This window comes from Cydia pomonella, chromosome 15 (genome assembly GCF_033807575.1).
Source record: "Cydia pomonella isolate Wapato2018A chromosome 15, ilCydPomo1, whole genome shotgun sequence".
NCBI lineage: Eukaryota > Metazoa > Arthropoda > Insecta > Lepidoptera > Tortricidae > Cydia > Cydia pomonella.
This window is the reverse complement of record NC_084717.1, coordinates 14,782,333-14,808,644: the sequence shown is the minus strand read 5'-3', so window position 1 is coordinate 14,808,644 and position 26,312 is coordinate 14,782,333. Positions and strand designations below refer to the sequence as shown.

The 26,312-nt window shown below is 36.4% G+C and overlaps 1 protein-coding gene across 1 annotated transcript in view; it reads right to left on the bottom strand.

Annotated features, from left to right (window-relative positions):
• The window catches only part of LOC133525959 (uncharacterized), a 69,002-nt gene extending 42,758 nt beyond the window's left edge, over positions 1–26,244 (bottom strand). The window contains exon 1 of the mRNA XM_061862401.1: positions 26,074–26,244. The gene's annotated coding sequence lies outside the window, so the exon portion shown is untranslated. The remainder of the gene's footprint in view (positions 1–26,073) is intronic.
• Between the last annotated feature and the right edge of the window lie 68 nt (positions 26,245–26,312).

The following is a 26,312-nucleotide window of genomic DNA, read 5'->3' as shown; positions in this document are numbered from 1 at the left end:
AGACTAATAGGCATATTATACTTTGACTGACATAATTTATACTTTGATAACAGTTGTTTTGCATTGATGATTGAATTGAATCCAGAAGATAGGTAACGTTATTATCAATCGCATAAAAATAATATTCCGAAATAATATAGTTTGCTAATTTAATCGAAGTGTGCCCACAATCCAATGATTTATTATAACTCAAGCTAGGTTATAAGTGTTTCAAAATTGACGCGCTTACCTTGTGGCAAATTGTACAAGTTGTCTTAGTCGCATCTGGGCAAGCGAGAGATGTGCACGTCCTAACCCTAACGAGCTCCCGCTCACCGAAAGAGAGACAAACTCATGTTTAACAACGAGTATCACAAAGATGAATGGAATGCGAAAATTAATGAAAAATAACGGATTTCTTCGTAGATATAGAATTAAATATCGAAGTATTTTGTGAGCTTCTCATGTATTAGTATAACCTATCTATATTTATATAATATCATTGCCATAATCAAGTGAAAATCAGAAAATCACTTCAGTCTCGCTTAGTTGCCTAATTACCTATCATTCAAAATTCTTCAATCATTTTGTCACGGTCTTATCATAGTTTTACATAAAACATTAGTCTTGAAATCCGAACATAAACATACAATTACTTACTGGAAACTAAGAGGACGACTATATACTTGGGTATGATTTTTTGATTGCCTTTAAATAAATTATTTCCTGCAAATATACCAAACAAGTCATTCGTACTTCACTGACATCAGAATTATATCTAAATTATGTCATTTAGTACAGTCAGTACATGTACAGACAAGTACCAGTGAAATGAATAATGAATGACCTGATTTAGATCTCATTCTGATGTCGGTGTACTTTCGAATTGGCCTGTCATTTACACGAACCCCGTGATATTACATAATTTTCGCGTAAACACGCGTAAACAAAGTCCATTGTTTCACAAAACAACATAATCAACGCATAAATTTAATTACAGTAATTAGCTAATCTTTCCTAGTTAAATCCGGCAGTCGATAATTCGCTGTAAGAAGCCGGAAAGCAATAAGTTTCGCATATTTACGTTTAAATGCTTCCTAAATGAGATGTTACGGTGTATATTGCGTTATGTTTAGGCTTAAAGTAACTTGCTGTAATATTTCGTAGAAGGTAGAGGTATTGTTTTACTATAATAGCTTTGGTAATACTCTTATTATGGCTAGGTTTGTTATATTATAAAACATACAATTACAAATGGTGGCCGATGTGGAGAAAACCGTCTATCAGGTAAGACCGTCTGCATGCTAAATTAATGTTTAACAAGCAGAAACGTCTTCTGCGAACGATGCTATTAAGCTTAGAACAAATAATAAAAGTGGAAAAATTACTGCCTTGGGTGAGACTTGAACTCACGGCTTCTGGATCGATGGAACTGTGAGCCACCAAGACCTCTTCCATTGCCAGCGAATCTTTTCACCATATAGGTGTAGGGGACCCTAGCAACATCTACCGTAAGAGCGTAAGTTCTTAAACGGCTACCGGAGTACCAGGTCATATTGGAAATTCACCAGTAACGACTAACGATGTCCTACCCATAGGTACTAAATTAATTTTAAAGAAGCAGAAACGTCTGCGAACGATGCTATTAAGCTTACAATAAAATTTAAAAGTGGAAAAATTACTGCCTTGGGTGAGACTTGAACTCACGGCCTCTCAAGAAAGAAGAGTTCAATTCCCACCGAAGGCAGTCATTTTTCCAAAATTTCGTCTGCATGCTCTTTCGTCGCTTCGAACTTCTTGCGTTAGGTAGAGCTGAAGGAGCGAAGCTATTCCTTTCTGACTGTGTCTGAGCGACGTAAGTATACACACACGAGAGTTCTCACACTATGACGGTCTTCCCAACCAACAATTGAGTATTTGTCTGCCCCACGTTCTCCTTAATTGGAACAATCATTTTTACGGTTCTGTACCCAAAGGGAAAAAATGGAACCCTAAGACTCCGTCGTCCATCTGTCTGTCTGTCTGTCTGTCACCAGGCTGTATCTCATGAACCGTGATAGCTAGACAGTTGACATTTTCACAGATGATGTATTTTTTGCCGCTATAACAACAAATACTAAAAACAGAATAAAATTAATATTTAAGTGGGGCTCCCATACAACAAAAGTGACTTTTTTTGCCGTGTTTTGCTTAATGGTACAGAACCCTTCGTGCGCGAGTCCGACCCGCACTTGGCCGGTTTTTTGTCTAACTCGTATCTCCCATGACGGCATGAGCTGATAAAAATCATTCTAGGTATTGTACAAATTGTACTCTCTCTCGGCTCTAAAAATTACCATACATACTCGAATATACCTAAAAGCCCCGCCTTTCTAGCTTTATTGCAAAACATGTGCCCTTTGCTATGACCACTTTAGCATTTAAAGTGGACCTGGACCCGTTTGATCACGGACCGATCTTTAATTGGTCCCACCCAGTGCGAATACGACATTTCTATACCTTGTGGTTTTAAGATCACGTTTATGTAATTGTAGGAAACAGTACCCCTAGTGTAAATTTGATCGACATCATAACGTGACGAACGCGTTTGCGTTAAGTCTCATTTTGTATAGGATTTAGAATTTCCAAAACGTCCCGCTTGGCGCGCTCTTTCTAAATCCAATACAAAATGAGACTAAACGCAAACGCGTATGTCACGTTTCGAAATCGAATTTATTTACACTAGGGGTACAGATGGATAAGTTAATGCGACAGTGGTTAGAGAACGTATAAGGGGCCAATCATTTATTACGTAATACGATCAAGGGGGAGGGAGTACGACCATATCTTATTTTTTCTTACAAGGGGTGGGAGGGAGTCTTAATAGTTCTTACGTAAAATCACAAAGATGCGGTAAGTTAAGATTATATTTTGAAAACCTATTGACAGATTTTAACACTCGGACCGTGGGTTGTGAGTGGATTGATTGAAATCGCATGTAAAGATGAATGATATGGAAAAACTATACAATAAAATCGAAATGGAATATAACCAAAATATAGAAGTTACTTTTGATTGTTACGATATACAGGATGTTTATTTGGTCACCTGCAATAATTTACGGGTTGAATACGGGGGTATAGGTCACATCCGAAAACGCTAAAAAAAGTTTTACCCTCCAATAGAAAATGTCAAGGTCAGACAACCAAAATGTATGAAACAGCCAATTTTATTTTCGCGATTACGGGGTTGGTCCCATAATAAAAGTTGCTCAGTATGACCTATATATTCGATCCATTATTTTTTCTTACATAGGGGAGGGAGGGAGTGAAAAATTGGCAAAGATTGTTTTAAGTAATAAATGAATGGCGCTTAAGCTGTATTAAACAACGTTGGGCATTTACATATTTATGACGGTAATAATAATCCTACTAATAGCAAAATAACACCACACAAGCTTACTTATGCAGAATATGCTTTATTCAAGATATTTGTTTATAAATGACGACCGATCTGGCCTAATTGCTGCGAATCCCGATAAAGGCATTTTTTCGTGTGATGAGCACGGATATTTGTTTCTGAGTCATGGTTTTTTTCTATGTATTTAAATATTCTGTTGTCTGAGTACCCACAACACAAGCCTTCTTGAGCTTACTGTGGGGCTTAGTCAATTCGTGTAAGAATGTCCAATATTTATTTCTTTATAAATAATGTTTATAGGCGACTAGAAAGGTTGGAAAGGTTGCTAACCTCTGAACAATGGAAGTGACTATTATATATAATACAAAGATAATAAATAACAGAACAATACATTACGGGGAGTGTCATAAACATAATGTTACTAATGCTAGACAGCCTAGTGTTTAAATTAACTTGTTTTTATGTTCGGTCGTGACTATGTTCCTTTTATAAAAAAATATGTTGACTCCTGTATTTTTCTATTCGAATGTACAGTCAGCTCAGCACTCGCTCTTACGCTTATTACCAATAGTTAATTTGTTATATTAACAAATAATAATGTGCTTCAATTTTAATTGGTTATCTAATTATCTAATACAAGACTTGGCACTAATTGCAATCAAACATGCTTGCTTTTTCAAATGTATGTTTTTAAGAGGGGGTGTAAAGCCAGGAAATTAGAAGGAAACAAAAGATGGCGCACCGCGCGAAACCTGCAACGGATGATTTAGCCATCGCGGTTTTTACTTCCCTTCTATCTCAATTAGGTACTCCAAAAATATCTTAAATATTTTGCTCGTCAGATCCCTCGGCTATAATCACTAGCTATTTTATTTCAATAGAATTATACTGATATGGGTATGCAACGAAATCACAGAATAAACAATAATACTACCGTACAGAAATCACACTTCCTACAAAACCGTTTGACAGCGATTCAGGGACAAATTATTCAAAAAAAATAAGCTGTCCCTTTCTAATGTATCCCCTTCGGCAATTTAGGGTTGTCAAAATTCAAGTCATTATCTTATCTGTGGTCGTGCACGTATAGGGACGTCGAATTATGCCAACCCTAATAATTGCTCGGAGCAATGCTGAGCCCAACGGAGCCGAGAAAAGCCGAAAGGAGGAGTGCCGCCCCACGACGATATACAACACCCCGCGTAGCCAACACATACCAATCGTTAACGCTACGTAGCGTAGCGTAGCCATATTATCTCTCTCTATCACTCTTCTATGTAAGTGCGACAGTAACAGTTGTATTTCGTTCGCTACGGAGCGTTAACGATTGGCACGTTGGCTACGCGGGCTGAGAATAACGGAAATTAGACATGTTTTCGTGTTTTTTTTCTATTGCTAAAAATTAAAAGTAAAAACTACAAGTTTGGGCTATCCCCCTCTTAATGAGATCAATTTTAATCTAAAGAAAATCCTAATGCAATCACATGTAGAATAATGAGACCATAAAAACCTAAGGTCGTACATTAATCCCACAATACCTAATCTATATGAGCTCTGTGAAAAAGAATTAGGTACAAAATTTCACAAAAGCAAAAAACTTCTCTGCAAAGAAAAGGTTGCAAACCACTTATGATTTTAAAGTTAAGGTAAACGTAAAATAGGAAATTAGTCAAATTAGCTATTACAGAACTTACTAATCCATGACTATTGAATATAAATCCGTTATTACTCGTTAGGTTACTGACCACGTGCCATAAAACCTTTACTTTATGTTAACATTGTTACTTTAATCGACCCCAACTATGCTAGAATGCTAATATGTGCAAATCGTATTGCATAGTTCGCGTAAACGCTCGCAAAAACTATGCTAAGGGTGAATAAGGAATGTGTACGTCAGTGTTACCAGGAAGGCGTACGATATATCGATATAATCGTATATGTATGATAATTTGGACTCCAGTACGATGTACGATCCAATAAGCATTATCGTACTCATAATTTTAGCCATTGGACGATTCGACCCGAAAAGCCTAGTATTATAAGCATAATATAATAAATAATAATAAATAAATAATAAATATTATAGGACATTATTACACAAATTGACTAAGTCTCACAGTAAGCTCAATAAGGCTTGTGTTGAGGGTACTTAGGCAACAATATATATATATATATATATAATATATAAATATTTAGAAATACTTAAATACATAGAAAACACCCATGACTCGGGAACAAATATCCATGCTCATCACACGAATAAATGCCCTTACCAGGATTTGAACCCGGGACCATCAGCTTCGTAGGCAGGGTCACTACCCACTAGGCCAAACCGGTAACTTAATATAATATGACCCTTTCACTCAGAAATACGAGTATATAGTCTAATAAGAATTGGCACTTTTTGGACGTTAGACTACGTTGGGAGAATTGGGACAAAAATGCTACAAATGAGAAATTTTATTTTAAACTACTTGGAAGCAGAACAAAGTTCCTTAATATAATATTCCTACTTTAAAATACTTTTTATTTCGAAATTTAAGCCATAATTGTTTTGTTATTAAATATATATCCCAACAAAATTATAAATGTGAAATGAGGACCAAGTTCAATATTAAGAATATGTGTCGTTGTTGACTCGCCGACAAAGGAATTGAGATGTATATGGGTGCCAAGTTTTGTGCTGAGTAGAAAATCCTGAAATTAATAAAGAATTGACTTTGAGTGACAAAAATGCTTTGCGATTTTAGCCGACGCTGTCATAATAAGTATAGGTACCTAGGTATCTAGTGTACCTACATACTCAGCTCATAAACAAACTAAAGCGCTCAACAGATACACGATCTCGCCACCGACTTATCCTGTCCTCCTGTTCCTGAACACACGTTATGGTACATGTAAACAATTAATCCAACGGAATAATAGGCCATTAAACTCTTGAGATGACAACGCCCGATACTACGCGGAAGTAAAATCGCGGACCTATTCATACAACAAGTGCAATCAACCTGAACTGAACGCCGCACTACATTGTTCAAGGCTCCGGCTCCTACCACCGCGCCTGGCCTGCAGTCAGTGCTTGTAATATCGATACTATTTAGTATTTATCGATCAGGCGCGGATACAAGATTTGGCTTAGGGGGGGGCCATTTTGAGAAAATCATATATTTTTGCACAGAAAATAAGGTAAAAAAAAATTTACTCAATTTAGTAATGTGAGAGCCAGGGTTTTAGGGGGGGGCCATTGCCCCTATGGCCCCCCCCCTTGTATCCGCGCCTGTTATCGATATATTGTAACGGTATTTATAATTAATAACGTTATTTTCAAACGTTTTACAATTTCTCACAAAACAGATATTGATATGAAATTAGTGTTAGACCAAGCTAACTTCTAGCGATTTTGATAGCACAGACTGCGCAAGTGTTATTTTAAACGTCATCATTTCATAGAAGTTTGACGTTAAATAACACTTGCACAGTCTGTGTTATCTAAATCGCTGCTAACTTAGCTTGGTCTAATTCTAGTATATTTTACGCGCTGATGTTACGCAGTGAACTCTCAAAACCGTTGTACCGACGTCAAAGTAAAGAATTTTAGCGAATATGTAATATTTTTTGAGCAAGCAAATTACAACTGGCAATTGTTTTCTCACTCGTAACGTAACTCATATTCACTACACAGTCCACACTATTATAAAATTTCACCCAAATATATTTGTGTGAAAATCCGGCCCTGTTTTTTACCTGCTCCTCGAGAAACATAACATTGCTTCCTTGGCGCTAGCTAGCCGTGTGCTCGCATTACCAGTGCAAGCGAGGTCTTCGAATACGTATCTTTGTTTCGGATCGCAGTGTCACAAGTTAAGCTGGTTTGAGAGCGTTTAGTCGCCTACCTTAGACGCACCAATAGAGATCAGACAGCTATTCTGTTAGAATTCTGTATTAGTTCATAATGAATCTTATTCCGTGCTCAATAGAGTAGTAATTCAATAAACGCTACCTATGCGGCTTGACCATTTTTTCATAGTGGCACGCGCCTTTGCGGTTTTTAAACAATAGATAAGACGATAATCCGTAGAAGCTCACGGAGAAAAATAGAAACTTATACTAACATGTCAGCCGAGCATTCGGGCCTACGCCGAGATGATAACGCGAGATTCTACGCGGAAGTTGAATCGCGGATCTATTCATGCAGCAAGTGCAAACAACCTGAACTGAACGCCGTACTACATTGTTCAAGGTACTACACTGCGCCTGGTCTCCCTACAACCAGTATTTGAAGAAACGATATTATGTTGGAACGGTATCTTTAATTAATAACGTTGACGTTAACGTTATTTTCAGACGTTTCACGAAACTGGTATTGATATCAAATCATGACATTCTTCGCGTTTCAAAAATGTTGGCATAGGCAGGTATGTAAGTATGACAATCTTTGAACAAGTCGGTTATCAAAAGTTATATTCGTATCGTATATAAAACTGCAGTATATAAGCGGTATATTATGATCATTAGCAATTTATCTAACACACTTCCTACACTGTCATCAAAACAAAATATATCAAGCCAAACTGAGCATTCGGAAAGTAGAAGTATTAAAAGTCTCAATCTAGCACAGTTATCTAATAAGATTATTAAAAGCATATAAAAATTTTGTTTGGACCAAAATGTTGACTGATTGGTGGCCGCGGATGAAAGAAGCACCTGGCGTCCTTTAGCGTTATTCAGTATATCAAGTGCACTTCTGGATGAGACTAGCCCGGACCGGGATAAGTGGCGTACACGCGGTATCTACCTATGCTCTGCAGTGGGCGACAGGAGCCTGATATGATGATGCTATTTTTGTAATGAAGATATTACGTTTAACGAAGTAGTTAAATCTTTTTTAATTTGTTTAACGTTATAATATTTGTAAGAGCGGGGGAGGGCAACGTGATCGGACTCTAGGCAGAGGTCAAGAAGCCTGGTCGGCGCTGGATGCACGAACCAGATAGTAAATAAATTGGACCGAAGGCTGCACTTCGCCGGAGGGTGTACCATTGCTCGTATGGAAATGTTTTTGTTATAGTCGTTTTGTGCTGCAACTTAGTTGTATAGGTGGTCCGTTTCGTTTGGAATGTAGATTATGTTAATGTGAAATTAACATCACTGTGAGACACATCATGTATTCATCAGTGAACTATTTAACACAGGCACCTTGTATATAACAAGCCACAGGCAAAGTACCTAACCTCTCCGGATACCTATAAACTTATATGCATTGCGGGATCAATAACAACTCTCTACTACGAAGTGCGCAAAAATATCGCACTAAATCTTATTTTTAGATCCGACCAACGTGTAATACTTATACTTTTACACGCTTCGTTGTGCAAGATATTGCATGTACGCATCGCAAATAATTAATCTCAGAAGTTGGCAGGCAGAAGCCAGTTTATGTAATTGAAGATTTCAATTGTTTTATTACTTATCTGAAAGGAAGGCAATCGTTCATTTTACTACTTGGACAATTTATTGGTAGTGTAAAGTTTATTGTCTTTTGCTGAATTAGCAAACGTGAAGGTTATAATTAACTACGTATCAAGTAATAAAGCAAATAATTTTATTGGTTCACTTAAACTTTCATGTAGTTAGTTCTTCCAATCGTTTACCTATGCAGTTAGAAATAGCCACACTTAATTTAAAACCGGTGGATATTTATATATCTTTGCAATGAAGTTTACGAATTAACAGTCAATAGGGTGGACTGTGGACTTTGGTAGTTAAGAATTAAGATACATTCAGAGAAGAAACGTTTATTAACAATAAAGAGAGGTCAAATACAAATGCTAAGAAAAAAGCTTGTTCAACGAGTTCAATAACAAAATAATTCATGATATCAGTAAATCATTATAATTTAGTATATATTATTATGTAGATGTAGGTGTCGTTTACCGAATTAGTGTAGGCGTAAAATCTCGACATAATAAATCGACGTATTTTAAATCAACGTAAAAACACAAATGCTTATCATAAATATACCCAATGTTTAAAATATTTGTATATTGCTGGGATGATGTTGATGACACTGATGTTCCTATTTTTTAAACATAAAATTTCAAAGAAAATGTAACTATTCGTGTTTACATGTATTCTGCATTACGCTAAATAACTCCTCGCCTGAGTTACATACGCCTGTCCAGTCCAGGCATGCAGATGGAGCAGACAGTCTAACAAACGAGGTAATGACTTGATTATCAAGCCAGTTAGAGAACTAGCGCAATTCCAAGAGACAAACCGCAAAGTATTTATAAGAGTCTTTTGTTAATGTTTGATTAAAATAAAATCTTATGCGTAGCGGTGATGGTTGGAAAAATGGAAGGCGAAAGACTTAGGTCGTCGGACGTTTTTGAGCTCAAACGTTCAACGCTTAAGTCTTCAAAACTTGAACCTTCAAGGTATGAGAGTCTTTAAGGTTTCAAAATCTTCAAGACTAGTCTTTTATCTCTCGTCTCGAATCGAGATGCATCTCTAGCGTAGATTTGACGAAATTGACAGACACATCCGCTGCAACAACGACGCTGCAACAGCTGCAGTTGACATCCGAACGTCACCTTTAGGTTAATGCAGCTAATAGGCAGCCTGCCCAGCCAAGAACTTTTTCTGAAAGTGTTAAATAATATTTTGTCTTTATCCATTTACTTGCGCTTTGTAAATATGCGCTTAAATTTAGGCAAGCCGATGGAAATCGAGTTCCAATGCCCCGCCACTAGTATCGAACGAACGAGGTACCTAACGACTTGATCAGTTAGCATGAAACTGGTGCAATGCCCTGAGATGCATCTCAGGCGTTAGTTAGGATGAAACCGTTAGGCGGTGCATAGCGTACGAATAATTGGTGCGCTATGGTGCACTCAACTTCTAAGGCTCGGTTGCACCAAACCGTTAAAGCGTTCGCTAAACTTTATTGTATGGGAAGTTCTTCTTATTTTAAAATATGGCATACATCAAATCTATGATGTTCTGTCAATTTGACAACTTGTCTGGGCTAGTGAGTAGTCGTGACCATGCCTTTGAAACGCGTTTCAAGATTAGTTTTTCATTAGCTGCACACTTCCACGATGGTTCACTACATAATAAGATACGCAATCAATATTACACATTAAACAACATTAGTGAGCAAAACACAAAAAAATATTCTCGAGATATCTTCGCCATCTTGAATCTCAACAACCCTGTATGGGAAGTTTCATATCTCACTGCTGTCAGTGCTGTCTGACGTTGATCAGTCCACTAAACGTGGTTGGTGCAACTGGCCCTTAGTGCATTGATTGACATTGACATGTAATTAACAAACTTGTTTTGGTTACTATAATTTGGTATGCTTGTAATAGTTAAATGTAATTTCGTTGAGAAGGTATTGTATATAGTTAATGACGTATATGTATTTATACCTAGTTTGTATTTTAACTATGAAGTATCTACTCGTATTTCCCATGGGGAAAATTATGGAACGCTCAATTCTTTACTGAAAATGTACGACGTAGTATGTAATACAATATTTTTTAAACGGCGTAGTAGGCATTTTATAGTAAAATTAAAACCGGATAAGTGCGAGTCGGACTCATTCACCGAGGATTCCGTACTTTTTAATAGTTGTTGTTATAGCGGCAAAAGAAATACATCATCTGTGAAAAATTCAACTGTCTAACTATCACGGTTCATGAGATACAGCCTGGTGACAGACGGACGGACAGCGGAGTCTTAGTAATAGGGTCCCGTTTTACCCTTTGGGTACGGAACCTTAAAAACAGACTTGTTTAAATAGGGGGTTATCCATACAGGGTATAATGTTTACCCCTTCTTCGTAGCGTTGTTCCGTAACAACTTATCTCAAAATTTGGCGTAGGTACTAGTTTTTACAAAAGAGACTGCCATCTGACATTCACACTCAGAGGGGAACCAAAGCTATTGGGTAGATATATTGAAGTCGGTTGATTATTAAAATCATTATACTAAGGGCCTGTTTCACAAAGTCCGAGTAAAGTATTAATTGGATAGCTAATTAACAAATAAATTAACTACCAAATAAAACTATCTTAAGTAGTAATAGTAGTTTATGTGACTGCTACATAATAAAAGGCATTAAACTACACGAGTGTATACGAAATACATGTTTTAATGCCTAATTATGTACAGTGACATACACTATTTTATCTACACACATATTATAAACTTTCTATGAAATATTCACTAACCCAAATTACAGCTACCGTTGGGGCTTCGTTGCCAAATCGTGGCTCTCTTGGCGGAACTCGCGGATATGTGGTGGCATCACCGAAATATTTTTACTTATCGCTTATTTTTCACGAAACTTTTGCTATAGTTACCTTAAAAACAACAAAACATATTCATTTTACACTTAAAACTAATTAAAAGATAAACTGTACGTCAAATGGCGGTAAATGAAAACTTTTTTCACGCATGGATTTTTTTTTAATTCAGTGACAAACTAGAGTCGGGGGCCTATTTCCGTATCATTCGATACAAACTAACATGCGAGATATGTCAAAATTGTATGCAATTGACATTTCATTTCGAACTAAAAGGCATCTCGACTGATAATAGAATAGAGGTCAAATCGAATTGCTATTTTTTTTTCGGAGATGTTCCAAATTTGAATGCATAGCCAAATCGATTTTTATGTAGTTATGAAGCTATAATAACATTATCACAGATAAGAAATTTGTTGTAACAAAACAGTTTATCGTAATGTTGGCTATTATTTACGGATTTTGCAGGCATCATAGAGGGTTTATGATATGTGTGTAGATAAAGGAATTTATCTACCAGTTAAGATTATTTGAAGATAGTGAAACGTCAACGATGACTTTATCCGTCAGATAAGTGGCAAGTAGCTTATCCAGGACTTTACTGGGGCATTGTGTGTGTTGCCCTAAACATTATTAATTACACGAGGTTACCTCTCTGAATATCACACGAAGACACGTGAAGGCATGAGAAAAAGGTGTTACTATGATAAATATTAAATAAGGAATGTCTCTAGGCAGTATCGTATAATTACTAAGTCTTTCCTTCGCTACGACCTAACAAAACCTAAACCTCGCTAGCCAAGTTACGAGTAGCTAATTCATGTAATTACTTGAACCAGCATTGAACAGAGAATGTTGTTGCAATTATTAAAACAAAAGATGCCTCTAACCTTGTCCCTATAAACCACATGGATTTGTTGTTTCTACTAATCCTTATTACGTACGACATAAGGATTAATAGGGATTTATAGGATTAATAATGCTCGGGAGAGAGAGAGAGAGAGAGACCAATTCGAGTTTTAGTTATTCGATCTGTTTCCGATATGATACTAATCTGTCAGCGTCAAAAGTGTAATTTTTCAACTAAAAGCGTCACTAACTAAAACTCGAATTGGCCTGTATTAGGATGGATTAATCCATTGTGGATACGAAACTGATCTTTATGTGTAGGCGCCTAGGCGGTAAGGATCGTGAAGGATTGGTTTCTTGCGCAATCGCATGAACACGCGAAAGCGCGCATCCGAGTGTTTATTTGGAGAAAAAAAAACGATTTACATGAATAACTATTTCTGACATGTAATTATATAAGGTTTGTAGTTAATGTAGTTAATAGTTATCAATCACTTATGTGTATCCCGTATGTAAGTACATTTGTATACTTTTATTTCTAAAGATAAGAGTTTGGTTTACTATTAATTCACATCAGTAGGTAAAACTTACGTTACTTTACGGTCTGAACACATGAATGAAGACTTCATTCATGTCTTCGAAGAAAACTTTACTTTCAGGCAAGTACATTCTATATGCCTAAACTCAATTGTATGTTTTTTTTATACTACGTCGGTGGCAAACAAGCATACGGCCCGCCTGATGGTAAGCAGTCTCCGTAGCCTATATACGCCTGAAACTCCAAAGGAGTTACATGCGCGTTGCCGACGCTAACAACCCTCCCTCCTCTCGTATGTTCCTGTTCCTACATTTTTAACAACCTGGTCGCCACTTTTTATTCTTTTAATTATTGTTGTGTCATAATTCAAACTATATTAGTGTTATTAGTCACACAATAAACAAGGAACTCAAATTCAGTTACACTAATTAATTACGTTGTTACTTAATTAAAAAGCGTGTCGCAGAATAGCTGTTTTCTAAATACATTCATATACCAACTTAATACATGCATCACGACTTGGTACCGCTAAAGATAAATGTTTATTAATTAATTATACATATATATATATATATATAAATAATTGCTTTATTTATTCGTATACCTATGTGTGGACCCGCCTTCTCCATAAATATGGTACTAGGTTCAATAAATAGAATGAAACTCGATACCTATAGTGGTATTTTGTGGTAATTAGTGTTCCCATACGTCAGGATTTTTGGTCCTTTGGATTACAGGATTGCGGGGGGACTTGACGAGTGTCAGGTTCATTTAGAAACCTCACCTAACCACTAGAAGCTAGCTAAAAGTTTGGATTTGAGAAGGTTATGCCACGTTCTGCTGTAGCTTCAGCATGCGGTGTAGGCCCATTGAATATTTTTTGTATAAATGATTGCCCAGAAAATGTCAGGATTTGTATGGTGGTCCGGACTTTAGTCAGACATTTTTTCATATGATCACCCTAGTCATAATTTGATGCAAACACGTTTTAGTCAAGAAAATATGGATGTTATTATAATATTTAAAACTGTTCACTTACGTAAGTAACTACTTTTGGCCGAATTTCGCTTTATGTTTCGATAAATTACGGTGATCGTCATCTTGGGAACTGCCATCCGCGACTGCCTAACCGGCTACGCCGTTTATGGCTAAAACAAGAACTGAAGGAGACGATACTTAAGGTAATAGCAATATAAACCTGATTACTATAATATTTTTCAAGCACCTTGTCTAATGCAAACAATTTGTTCACTATTTATTCTCAATGTAAACATACATTATGCAACAACTTTTGGTGCCGAGCCCAGTCACTTCAGCACACATATGTAAACTTTACTCCTTTTCTCCTTCACTTGGAAATAGTTATTTGTTTTACAAGGGTGCAAAGTTGTTGTTTAGTTAGTAAAGATGCCAACATTGTGTCACTCACAAGCGTAGGGAGAGATAAATTCCAATCTAGAGTTATAAATATTTACTTATATTTACGTTTGATAGAAGCAACCCTCACGTCATGCAATTATTATAAGTTGCAGTTTAAGTAAACCAAAAATTCAAACGTATTAATCTAACTACTCGCACACCTTGTCTACCTATTTACCTCAATGTAAACAGTATATTTCCCTCCCGCAACACAATTTATTGTGAATATATTTAAATTCAAGATGTAATCTTGAAAGTGGAGATTGATTTACATGTTTTGTCACAACGTTCACGTAATGCTTCGCAAGTCTGCGATAATCTACGCGGAATTTAAATCGCTTTGAGATTAAGATGGTGCCGAGATACAAAACATAATAGAATTGGAAGCAAAATGTCAACTTCATTGTTGATCGTATCTTATATTAGGACTATTAGGTAGATACTTACGAGTAACAATTGGCAGTTGACCTCAGGTACAGTCAAGTGCAAAAATATTTATCGAAAGAATCGTCTCATAAATATGGTACTACGCTCTTATTACACTGGAATAAGATGCTATGGGACATATTTTTGAGTAAGATATGTACACCCATATTTTTACACTTGACTGCACAATTTTTATGTAGGGGCAATATCAATACCGTCCAAAATAGTGCCGAAGATTCAGTAGTTTCGGCCGTTGAGAATTATGTTATTGAATATTGTAGGTAATTTAAGAGTCTAACTAAATGCTAAATGCAATGCAAAGGAAAGGGGACGGCCGCTTCTCCGTACAAACGTAGTCCCCTCTAAAGTACGTAGTTTCTCTCAGGATATTGACATTATGGAAAATATGTTTTTTTTTTAATACCACGACGGTGGCAAACAAGCATAAGGGCCGCCTGATGGTAAGCAGTCACCGCAGCCTATGGACGCTTGCAACTCCAGAGGTGTTACATGCGCGTTGCCGACCCTTTAAAAAAACCTGTACACTCCTTTTTTGAAGAACCCCATACTGTAGATCCTCGGGAAAACCTCGGAAGGGAGCTCATTCCACATCCGGAGCGTCCGCGGGAGGAAATTCCTCTTAAACCGCACAGTACGCGACTTTCACTGACTGAAACTGACTGTTTGACTGGTTCAGATTTTTTGATTATTGTAAAAATTAAGTGCGAAAAACAGATTTCATACAAAATCTGACAATTATGCAAAATTCGGAAAAAAAATCAAACGTAGGGGCATAGCTGTGGTTGATATACAACAAAATGTGTTAAAATAATTTCAATATCTAATGTTCATATCCAGAGAAGAAAATGAGGACTACGAGCTACGTGTATAACATGAAAAGGCGATTTCGCACAAGTCCTTTCGTCTTAAGTGCCCCCGATTTAAGAATATTACAAAAGTAAATGACGTAGGTACATATTACAAAATTCATTTCATATGAATTCATTTATTTGAAGTAGGTGAGTGTGTAATTGGTCCATTTTATCAAATGGCTTATACATTGTTTATTTCCCATGCAATGTAAACTAAAGTAATAACAGGCAGTTCATCTCCATTCATCATGTAAATCACCAAAATTTAGTCTCGGCTCGCAAGTAACCTCAAGTCTTTCAGAAATAACCCAGTTTTCGCAAAACAAAAGTCGCGCAATCCACCCATTACCATAAACATTGCACTACAAACAAACGAACACACATAAATTAGCTTCGACTTCGCTTTCAATGCGACAATGACCAAATCACGTTTTGGTCAGGTCTTTTGAACCAATTTCGCATTACAGGCATGAAATTTCTACTTGCACTCACAACCTCATATCTCACTTAATGAAAGTATTGCAAAAGCAACCTTGTCCTTATATCTATACGGTCGACATTGTAATTGGCAGTAAGGTTGGAGGTTATGTTTTGTGAGGGTAGGTTAGTCTCGCACGAACCTATACATCACTTAGGTATTTCGCAACATAAACAATGTGGAGAGATGGCTAGTCTAGCACAATGGTCGGATACGTCGGACGTACGGAATACTGAATGCACATGCAGGTTGTTACTTATACAGGGTGGTAAAAAAATGGGTACCTTCTCAACCAAATTTGCAAGCAATATTTATAATGACTAGAGTCTGTTTAAGCTAAGTTTATATAGATTTGAAGGTGAGGGAGTGTCATTAAAAATACAATGCAGAGTTAGCGTGGTCCGACTCTATACAAGATTTTTGTAGGGCGAGTTTCGTTCAGTATATATTTGGTACTTACCTAATACCTAGCTGGCGTTTCTAAATATTGATAAACACATTTTTAAAGTCTATTATGATCAACATGATATAAATTATGATATAATATTATGCGCTCGGGTTCGTGTGTCTAAATAAAACTATATTTTTAAATTGATGTCACATAATATAATAATCATAGGAATAACAAATAACATAAACATTCAGAATTTGAGAAAAAAATTATAAGTTTTTGCGAAGTAGCGGCAAATACAAATCACTAACGAATATACGATGTGGTGGAAACGGATCTGCGTGAGCTCCAGGTTGAAGACTGGCGAGAAACTGCACAGGACCGGGATCAGTGGCGAGCAGTAGTGTTGGAGGCCAAGACACACTTTGGGTCGCTGCGCCAGAGGAGTAAGTAAGTAAGTAACGAATGTTTAATGCAAAAGAGATAATTCCTATATGAAAATAGCAAAATTAAAGACATTGAAACCACATAAAAATGGTTTTATCTTGTATCGGAGCTTCGGAGATCAAAATCCTTTTTATCTCAATGAGCCAATGACCAGGAAAGATGGCTAAGTCCCGATATATGGGTCCCTAGCCAGGTTGACAGTTGCGCTATGATAACGAATCGCTTTGTGTATCTCTATCACTCTTCCATGTTAGTGCAATAGTGACAGTTGCACTTCGTTCGCTACGGAGCATAAACGATTGGCACGTTGACTACGTACCCAGCAAGGATACGAGTTATGTGCCCGAACATTTTTCATCCTGTATATGCACCGATGTGTTACAATACAATGAAGACATTGGGCGGATCTGTTGCAAGCGCGACTCTAAGCTGATTACGATAGCCTCATTTCACCTGGTTAATTACTGAAGATACGGGCTAAGTTTAAATGTTTTGCGAAACGGTATTAAAAACTTTAAACAAAATAACCGGTTAAGTGCGAATTTGAGCAATTTTCAATAACATTATCGGCGACATGGGACGGCACTGGGAAAGCACATCAAAGGTGGTAGGTACTGTACTAGTAATGCGTTGATCAATGTGTTTTTTTCAATGAAACACATATTTGAACATAGGTAAAAGCTTAACGCTTTTTAACTTGTAAGGACCCTGTTGTCATAGAACTTTAGTAAAAAATTACAAAATCTTTAGTAAATTTTTTAATGAGTAATTGCTTTAGATTTATTTAGTTGTAGCTTGTTTAGGTTTAATTCGTAATAATTAGCTTTAAGTTTCTTTTGTTTTTTTTTAGAGTTCCGTACCTAAAAAGGAAAAAACGGAACCCTTATGGGATCACTTTGTTGTCCGTCCATCCGTCTGTCTGTTTGTCAAGACCCTTTTTCTCAGGAACGCGTGGAGGTATCAAGCTGGAATTTATATCAAATACTCAGGTCTACTGTCCCTTGGAGCTGTGAAAAAATCAAATTTCTAAGCCAACGCAATCAAAAGTTACAGCCGTTTATGCCGCAAATTTTGACACTCGCAAGGGAATCAAAACTTACAGGGTACTTCCCGTGAACTCAGAATCTTGAAATTTGGTACGAAGCAACTTCATACAACAAATCTTATAGCACTTAAAGGAAAAATTGCGAAAACCGTAATTTTTTTGGTTACATCATATACCTATATATACCTACAGTATGGAACCCTCGGTGCGCGAGTCCGACTCGCACTTGGCCAGTTTTTTTATTTGACATTGATGTAAAAAAAAATGTTTTTGTTTTTTACTTATGCAATACATTATTTCCCATAGATAATAAGAGTTACAAATTCTAAAGCAGTGAACCTAAACAAAAATGAACCTACTTATTTCCTAAGGCTATTTCTTCGTCTACATTAACTGCCCCATTAGTCTCTGAAGTCCCTAACCAAATAGCTCTATAAACAATTCAGCCGTATGAGATGAACAATAACACTTTCCCATTTCCCCACACGATTGTGACATCTCGAAACCATAATGTTCGCAGTTGCATTGTGTTTTTGCAACGATTCGCTTTTTATGAAACTTCTATGGCTCATTATCGTTTTGTAAACCACATGTTGGATTGCGAATCGATATTTTCACTGTAAGTAGTAAAGATAATGCAATACATACTTTATAATACTAAAGATAAAAACATGATAAAAAATAATATCGATATTAGGTTGCATCTGTGAAGATAAACATCGTAGGGAAATTGGACCAATGAGGCCTAATAGTTTGCCCTCTAGGATGAAAGGTCAGACGGCAGACGCTTTCCTATGTCAATTCTAGGAACAAACGGACCCTTCACCCTGAGTCGTGGTAAAATTCCGGGATATCGTTTCTGATATAATTAACCTACAAAAAAAATCGTAACTTTCGCTTTAGGCTATAAAGCCATTAAATTAGCACAGCGGGACAATTCTAACAACACTCGATGAGAAGCTAAATAAAAACTTGTAATATCAAACTAACTAATACTTATTCGGAATAACGTGAGGAGTATAATGATATTCCTTTATTAACTAGTCACTCGATTAGGTACTCGAGATAACTTAATTCCCCTGTTTCACACTACCAGCGGGCATTGCCCTTCATAAAAAAACCATCATAATTATCGTAATTCTAATTCCAACAACTTTAAAAACAAAATCGAATCAACTTTTTTTTTAATGCCGGAGGTTTTTCGAGCGCCAGCCAGCGTGAAAGATGATTAGAATGCTCACGGTGCTTCCTTGCTGCGGTCGGAATACAAACTATGATCCATTACGTTATCTGCCGGAACGGAACGTGCTGGCTGAATGAGTAAGTGCCCAAAACATTAAAACAAGCTTAAAATCTTAAATGATATCCCATTCTATCCACTCGTCGTCAAGGTATCTAAGGAGGTTCTGTGTAATCAACGTACTACACAAGGTTTGTTATCTTAAGGCTTCAACAGAACTTGCAACAAATGGCCAGCGATTTTAGATAATTCTGCTACTTGTCTTAGCAATACAACAAATTCAATCGATCGACCAAATGCCGCAATGTATTGCAAATCGCATGGAATTATAGGTGACATTTGGAGAGGCCATAATAATACATTTCTCATGTTTATAATAGAAATGGGTCACTCATTTGTTATTTTGTAATTTCGCTGTCACGTTTCTGATAAAGATATTTTATTATTCAAGAGGCATATTACAATGCGCTTATGAACGTCAAATAAAGCTACACCGGCTCTAACCATACACCTCTGACCCGAGAAGGTTTAAATCCCCCCTCAATTGGAGGAGGGTATCCCAATAATGACCGACAAGAAACTCGGCGGGGCACATCTTTTCAAAACATTACATCTTTTATCTCCAATCATATTTGTCATATCATATTATTATTATCATATATTCATATTTTTATTTCAGCTTTTATTAAGCTTTTTGTTCCTAATAATCGTGGAATATGTCAGATTGTTCATATTTTGGAAAACTCATGTGTGTTATGGCATATAAACTACACCCAGAAATTAGTTCATAACTTTCAAGGAAAAAAAGAGATGTTTTCTTCAGAATACAGATTCTGAAGAAAAGAAAACTACTCTTTTAACCCAAATGCCAGCTTTTGAATGCCTTTTATCTCCATGATTTTTCCTTAAGATATAGCTACGCAAACTACGATTTCTATAGCTCAGAACGCCCCGATTATTTACTGAACGTGCTCGAGCGAAGCTTGCCGGGGCTACATTGACTTATTTATCATCCTTTCCCCTAAGAAACTCTTGTCTCTATCGACCACGTATCGAACGTCGTATTACTGAGATCTACGAAAAGCTAATGGTCGTTTATGCCTGTGTTTATGCTTATGATAGCTTTATCATAAGTTCATAAGCCACCATATCCGTAAAGGAAACTTTTTTACCAAGAGTACAATGGAAAATATCACGTTATAGTTGCATGCCTGCTGGCAATTATAATGAAGTGTAGATTTAAGACCATTGTGTTTTTGCGCCTATTATATTTGCATCACATAATAATTGTAAGCTTTTTAAAAAAGCTGATTATGAAGTGCCCGGGGCAACCAGTCAACCAGTACAAAGCATAACGCGCGTAAAATAGCTTGTCGCTCTTGTCTGAGCTGGTCTAGAACTAAATTGGAGTCAAAGTCGGTTTTAAATCTGATTATCGTGTAACTATTATCGTGAGGTAACCGGTATTTAACTGATTGACTTGATGGAACGTACTTCAAGTCAGACGAACCTTAGCCGCCGTCAAACAGTCGAACTTACTCTCACATTTTAAAATGACGAAATGACATGAAAATTGGGGTTGGAGATTCAAATAACTTAAATCACATCAATGAGTAACAGCGGTGCAAGTGATCATTCTATGTCCAATTTACTACGTGCGCTTACATTATCACTCTTGAGTATCTTTATAAAAATCTTTATATAAAAAGTTATTTTGTTATTACCAGTAACAGTACAAATTTCTTTGAATTTTGTATATTGATAGTATAGTGAATTGCTTCGACATACTAAAGACTCATCATTATAATAAGCAGATTTTGGTCTAAATTCCAGTAATCCGAATTTTCCAGTAGTCCGGTTCTCTTGTGGCATTAGTGCCGGATTAGTGAGATTGTACGGTATAACTATCTATGCCTGGTACTAGTTTTCGTTGCTATAAATTGTGATACAATAAAATTAGAGCGAGTAGAAGTTTTACATTTTAAAAAATCTGCTAAGTTTTCTTCTAACGGGTTTGTGCTGTGACTCTTAAGCTTCCAGGTCTGCCTAATATCCTATGTATTTATAAATTCCATCTACTTGCAATAAGATATGGTTTGGTATGGTATAAGCGAGCACTGAGCTCATTATCGGCCTGTTTTTCAATATACGTCCCAATCGTCCTATTTGTAAACGTCCCACAAGGATACGAGTATGTAAGTAAAGAACAAAGTAAGCTCTTTATAGCGATACTCAAGGGACTGGACGTTTTTTGACGCTATATAGTTTTCGTTATATAGAAAGAAATTAATATTAAAGTAAAGCAACTATAGCCAAACAAATGTCGAGTGACGTTATATGTAGTTTACATGTTTCTTCACATAGCTATTTACTAGCAGTGAAGTGTCATTTTTGCCTGCAGCTGGCGGGACATTAGCATCTTAAACGTATCCATAGTTATACCATAGACCATAACTTTAAAAGCTCACTAAAAGACAGATAATCTCCCAAGACACCGAGGCATTATTATAAGACCTATTATTATGGTATATAAAAATAGACTGCACCCATTTCCTCAGGCGGCTAAGCAGTAAATACGTAGGTATACACTGTTGCATAATGCCGCGAAAATTTTCTGCAGTCTGTCACAGAAATGTAGGTATTCTTTTCAGTTGAGTTGCGTTGCGACGTACGTTACAGGAATGATTGTCTTATTTTACTGTTCTATCCACCTAATACTAGCTCATGCATGTTGTCACACACTGTCACACGAGAACTGGCTTTTTATTGCAACACAGGAATAGTTGACGTTTTAGAGTCCCTTGGGCACCCGACAGATGCCAAACTAACGAGAGCCGTACATCTAGTAAGAGTACACCGACAATCCGAGCTTTTAAAATAAACTTGTGAAATTTTCTTAAGACACTTATCCACTACTAAATATAAAAGTTTTTGGAAAATTCATTTTTGGTACAAGCTTTTATCGCTGACTGTACTTTACTCATCGAGTTAATTCTAACAACCCCAAACAATTATTAGGTTGCGTTGTTTTATCACATAGTCCTTATGGCTACCTCCTGTCTCCATCATCAGATCAACTCGATGGTACTTACCATAATATTGCATTGTCATCCGACTTACACATGTATGCAAATTTTCAGCTTCATCGGAAACCGTGGGTCAAATTTAACTTGCAAGATTTGATTACAGACCGACATACAGACAACGGGACAGGTGAAATTAAATAAAAGATTGTAAGTAAGCCATTGTAGCGACTGCAAACTATTTGGTTGGTAATGTTTTATTATAAACTGCTAAGCCTGTCAGATAAATTATTAGTGCGCCTCGAAAGACAACGTAGCAGACGTACAATAAAATAAATAAGGTTTCAAAAAAAAATATGGAATCCTAATAGGACTCGCACTTGTCCGATTTATTTTAAATGGTTTTATGAAATCTTTTCTAGCACTCCAACAACCACCGTCGGCTATTTTTTAAGTACTAGGCATCGACAGGAAGGCCCTCGAGCGTGAGGTAATAACTAACAGCCAATAGCACCGTCTGCAGAGTTGATCATTCTTAAACTTTATTACAAAGTAATAAGCTCTATTAATGGTTACTTAAATATTCTTGTTAGTAATAACGAAGACACTTAGAAACCAATAGTGGATCTTACGACGTTTAAAATACGATTTACAAATGGTCAGTGTGGTACGAGTAATGGTATTAGGTATAATTCCGAGTTGCAGGGACGACTAACTTAATAAACATTTTAAAACTATAATATCCTTTTTGAAATAACACGAGTAAGTACTAGTAGTTAATACTAAATTGGCTCGGCTGAGTCGTCTGTAAAAGGGGTTTATAATTGCATGCTTCAAGAACCTTTGTTATTAGACATCCGACCAATAAGTCAACCTCGAGCTTCTTTAATTTTTCATAGCTTTCTTTAATCTGACCGTGCTATGAAAAATCCGAAGACTGGTCATAATGATGGAAACTTGCAAGACGTACGAGATTTTTTTGACTTTCAAAGAAGAAGCCTTGTGTTGTGCAAGATTCACCTAATGCAGACGTATACCTTTATCTACTTGGACTATTATTAATATCATCTGAGGGCCTATACTGCGAAAAACCAAAATTGTAATTTCGTTATCTGCCTGTCTATCGCTGGCACGCTTGAATATACAAGAGCTCGAATATAACGACATTCAAATTTTCGTATTCGTGGTAGGGCCTCTGGTCAAGATTGCAAGTTATCTTTGAATATGGATAGCACACGAGCGGACGTTCTGAAGAGTCAGATGAGGCCTCTATCCAATTAAATACTGCTTTTATTTGATATAATGATATCATTATCATCACACTTTTGAACTTAATTTTACCGTTGTATATATTTGCTGTCAGTTGTCCCGTGCCCCTACCTACCGCAAATACCGCAACCACCATGATAGAACCTACCTATGAATATCAGTTTCATAGTAGGTATGTACCTATCAAGTTACCATAGACAAGTTATTTAATAGATACTAGTTGAGCCCTTGGTTCCGCCTGCGTGAGCTTTGCTCCGTATCTGCTCACAACCCGCCTAAAGGTTACAGTTTTCAAACATTTTTCACAAAGAATAGTGGTAAAAGCTCCTTTAGGAAATCGATAAAATATATTATAGACACCACATTCCTTTTTGGGTGTTTATGAACACTTTTGCTGTTGAGTTAATTAGGTATACCTACAATATCTACATATTACTGCATCTAATTAGTTATTAAAACTATCTAGTATTTAACTATTTAGTATAACTTAAGATAAGATAAGATAAGTTTTTATTAACCTCAAAAGTTTACACCTAATACATAATTTCTTATAATATATTACATAGGATTCATTGTCCAAGAGTTTTTCGCTGATACTTAAAATAGGTATGAACCTGTGCTATAAGTACCAGTTACCTTCCATTTGTCTCTATATACTTTATACATGTATTATATCTAGACGGGTGTTATTTATAATCATACTGTAAAGAAAGTTATACACAATCTATGTAAAGATTAGGAAATATTACTAAGAATCTATAATAATATTAGAAAATAATCTAGAACATCAGAAACAAAAAAACAGCGTGCGTGTGTGTGTGTGTGTATAAGCTACCTAGAAAATAATAAAATCTTTTACTGAAGGCAGTTCTACAGATTACATGTCGTGGAACCATTATTTTTCGTCTACCTCTATGTTTTCTGTGGATATTAGTCTCTGTGGAAGAAAAGCATTCGGAGTGTTTCTTTAATACTACTACTACTACATACATAACTATACTTAATTCAACCGTTCCTACAGCCATTGTGATTGTTTTATTTCAGTGAAATTAGTGCCGGTAAGTGGCGTAAGTCTACGAGAACCGGAAATTAAACCAAGTTATGAGAGTTATTATCCTACCATATATTTTTAGGCTTCCATACCCAAAGGGTAAAACAGGACCCTATTACTAAGACTCCGTGATCCGTCCTTCTCTCTGTCTGTCCGTCTGTCACCAGGCTGTATCTCATAAACCGTGATAGCTAGTTGAAATTTTCACAGATGATGTATTTCTGTTGCCGCTATAACAACAAATACTAAAAAGTACGGAACTCACGGTGGGCGAGGCCGACTCGCACTCGTTCGGTTTTCTTTGTATTTTGGTTTCATTCTTCTGGTTTATTGAAGAATTCTGTTTTTTACTAAATAATAGAGCCACAATAATAGTCGATGAATTACGATGAAAGCTACAGAACTTTCGTAGTATTTTTTGTCAAATTGATTTACTTTTAAATCAATTTGACAAAAAATACTACGAAAGTTCACACTTTTGTGAACTTTTGATAACTTTCGCAAAAAATATCAAAGACACTTTGTAGATATTCACTTGTAAAATGGTAAGCAATAGCATTTCCTTTTTTTCGTCACGAACGTGAGCTTGGAAATGGCAACTTTTTTATATATCACATTTTGAAAATAATGTTCTGGTATATAAAAGTTATGGTTGTTATGAAATAGATAACTTTCGGCAAAAAAACTTGAATTATACACGATGGGCCACAGTAATAAGAGTAAAAATTTAAACGGTAAAATATGCTTACCAACCACTATTTAAGTGGTTCGATAAATGAAACATTGTCTTCAAGAGATTCAAAGTTCGTACGGATGTTCCTACATATTCCATCCTGTAACTATAGACGTCCGGTAACTGTAGTGTTTTTAAGATGTCTATCATGCATGACATCTGAAAACTTTAAAGCTGTGCCACCGACAACTCAACCGTTTAAAAATATTATCAAATCTCCCTATCACGTGGGAACTCGATGTAACTTAATTGCAAATGACACCATGGGAAGGTGATCTGATTACCACACCATGGCTTTGCGTGCTAATAAACTTGCGTTAGATAAAAATAGCCACCCTGGAATACAAGTTAGGAGCAATGCCTTCGCCGCGGAAAAAAGAAAATAAACTTTATGTACGGCAATTACGCCGCATTCATTCATAATCTCATAACATTATGTTCACCGGCAAACACATTAAATTATTTTATGTTCATGAAAAACTTCATAAACAACGAGCTAAAGACCGCCTTGACACCTCTTATCATTAAGTTTTTGGAATACTTAGTCTACGCGTTTTTCTACAACGTTAACAACTTACATTCTAGGAATCCAGTTTACTCACCGCGTTAAAAGTTATTACAGAATCCCTTGGTTCCACATGAACGCACTTATGTTACTGGCTGAATACAACTTCATCTGTAGTCCTTTTTGTTTTTTTTTTAAGTCATAGACATCGTTTGCCGCGCTTCGGCCGCGTGCGTTCGGCGCGCGCGTTCATCTACGGACTGAATGTTTTCTTTCCCCTCCATCTTGGAGGCAAAGACGCTACCACCACTTGGCTGAAGTAACGGGAAGCAAGAT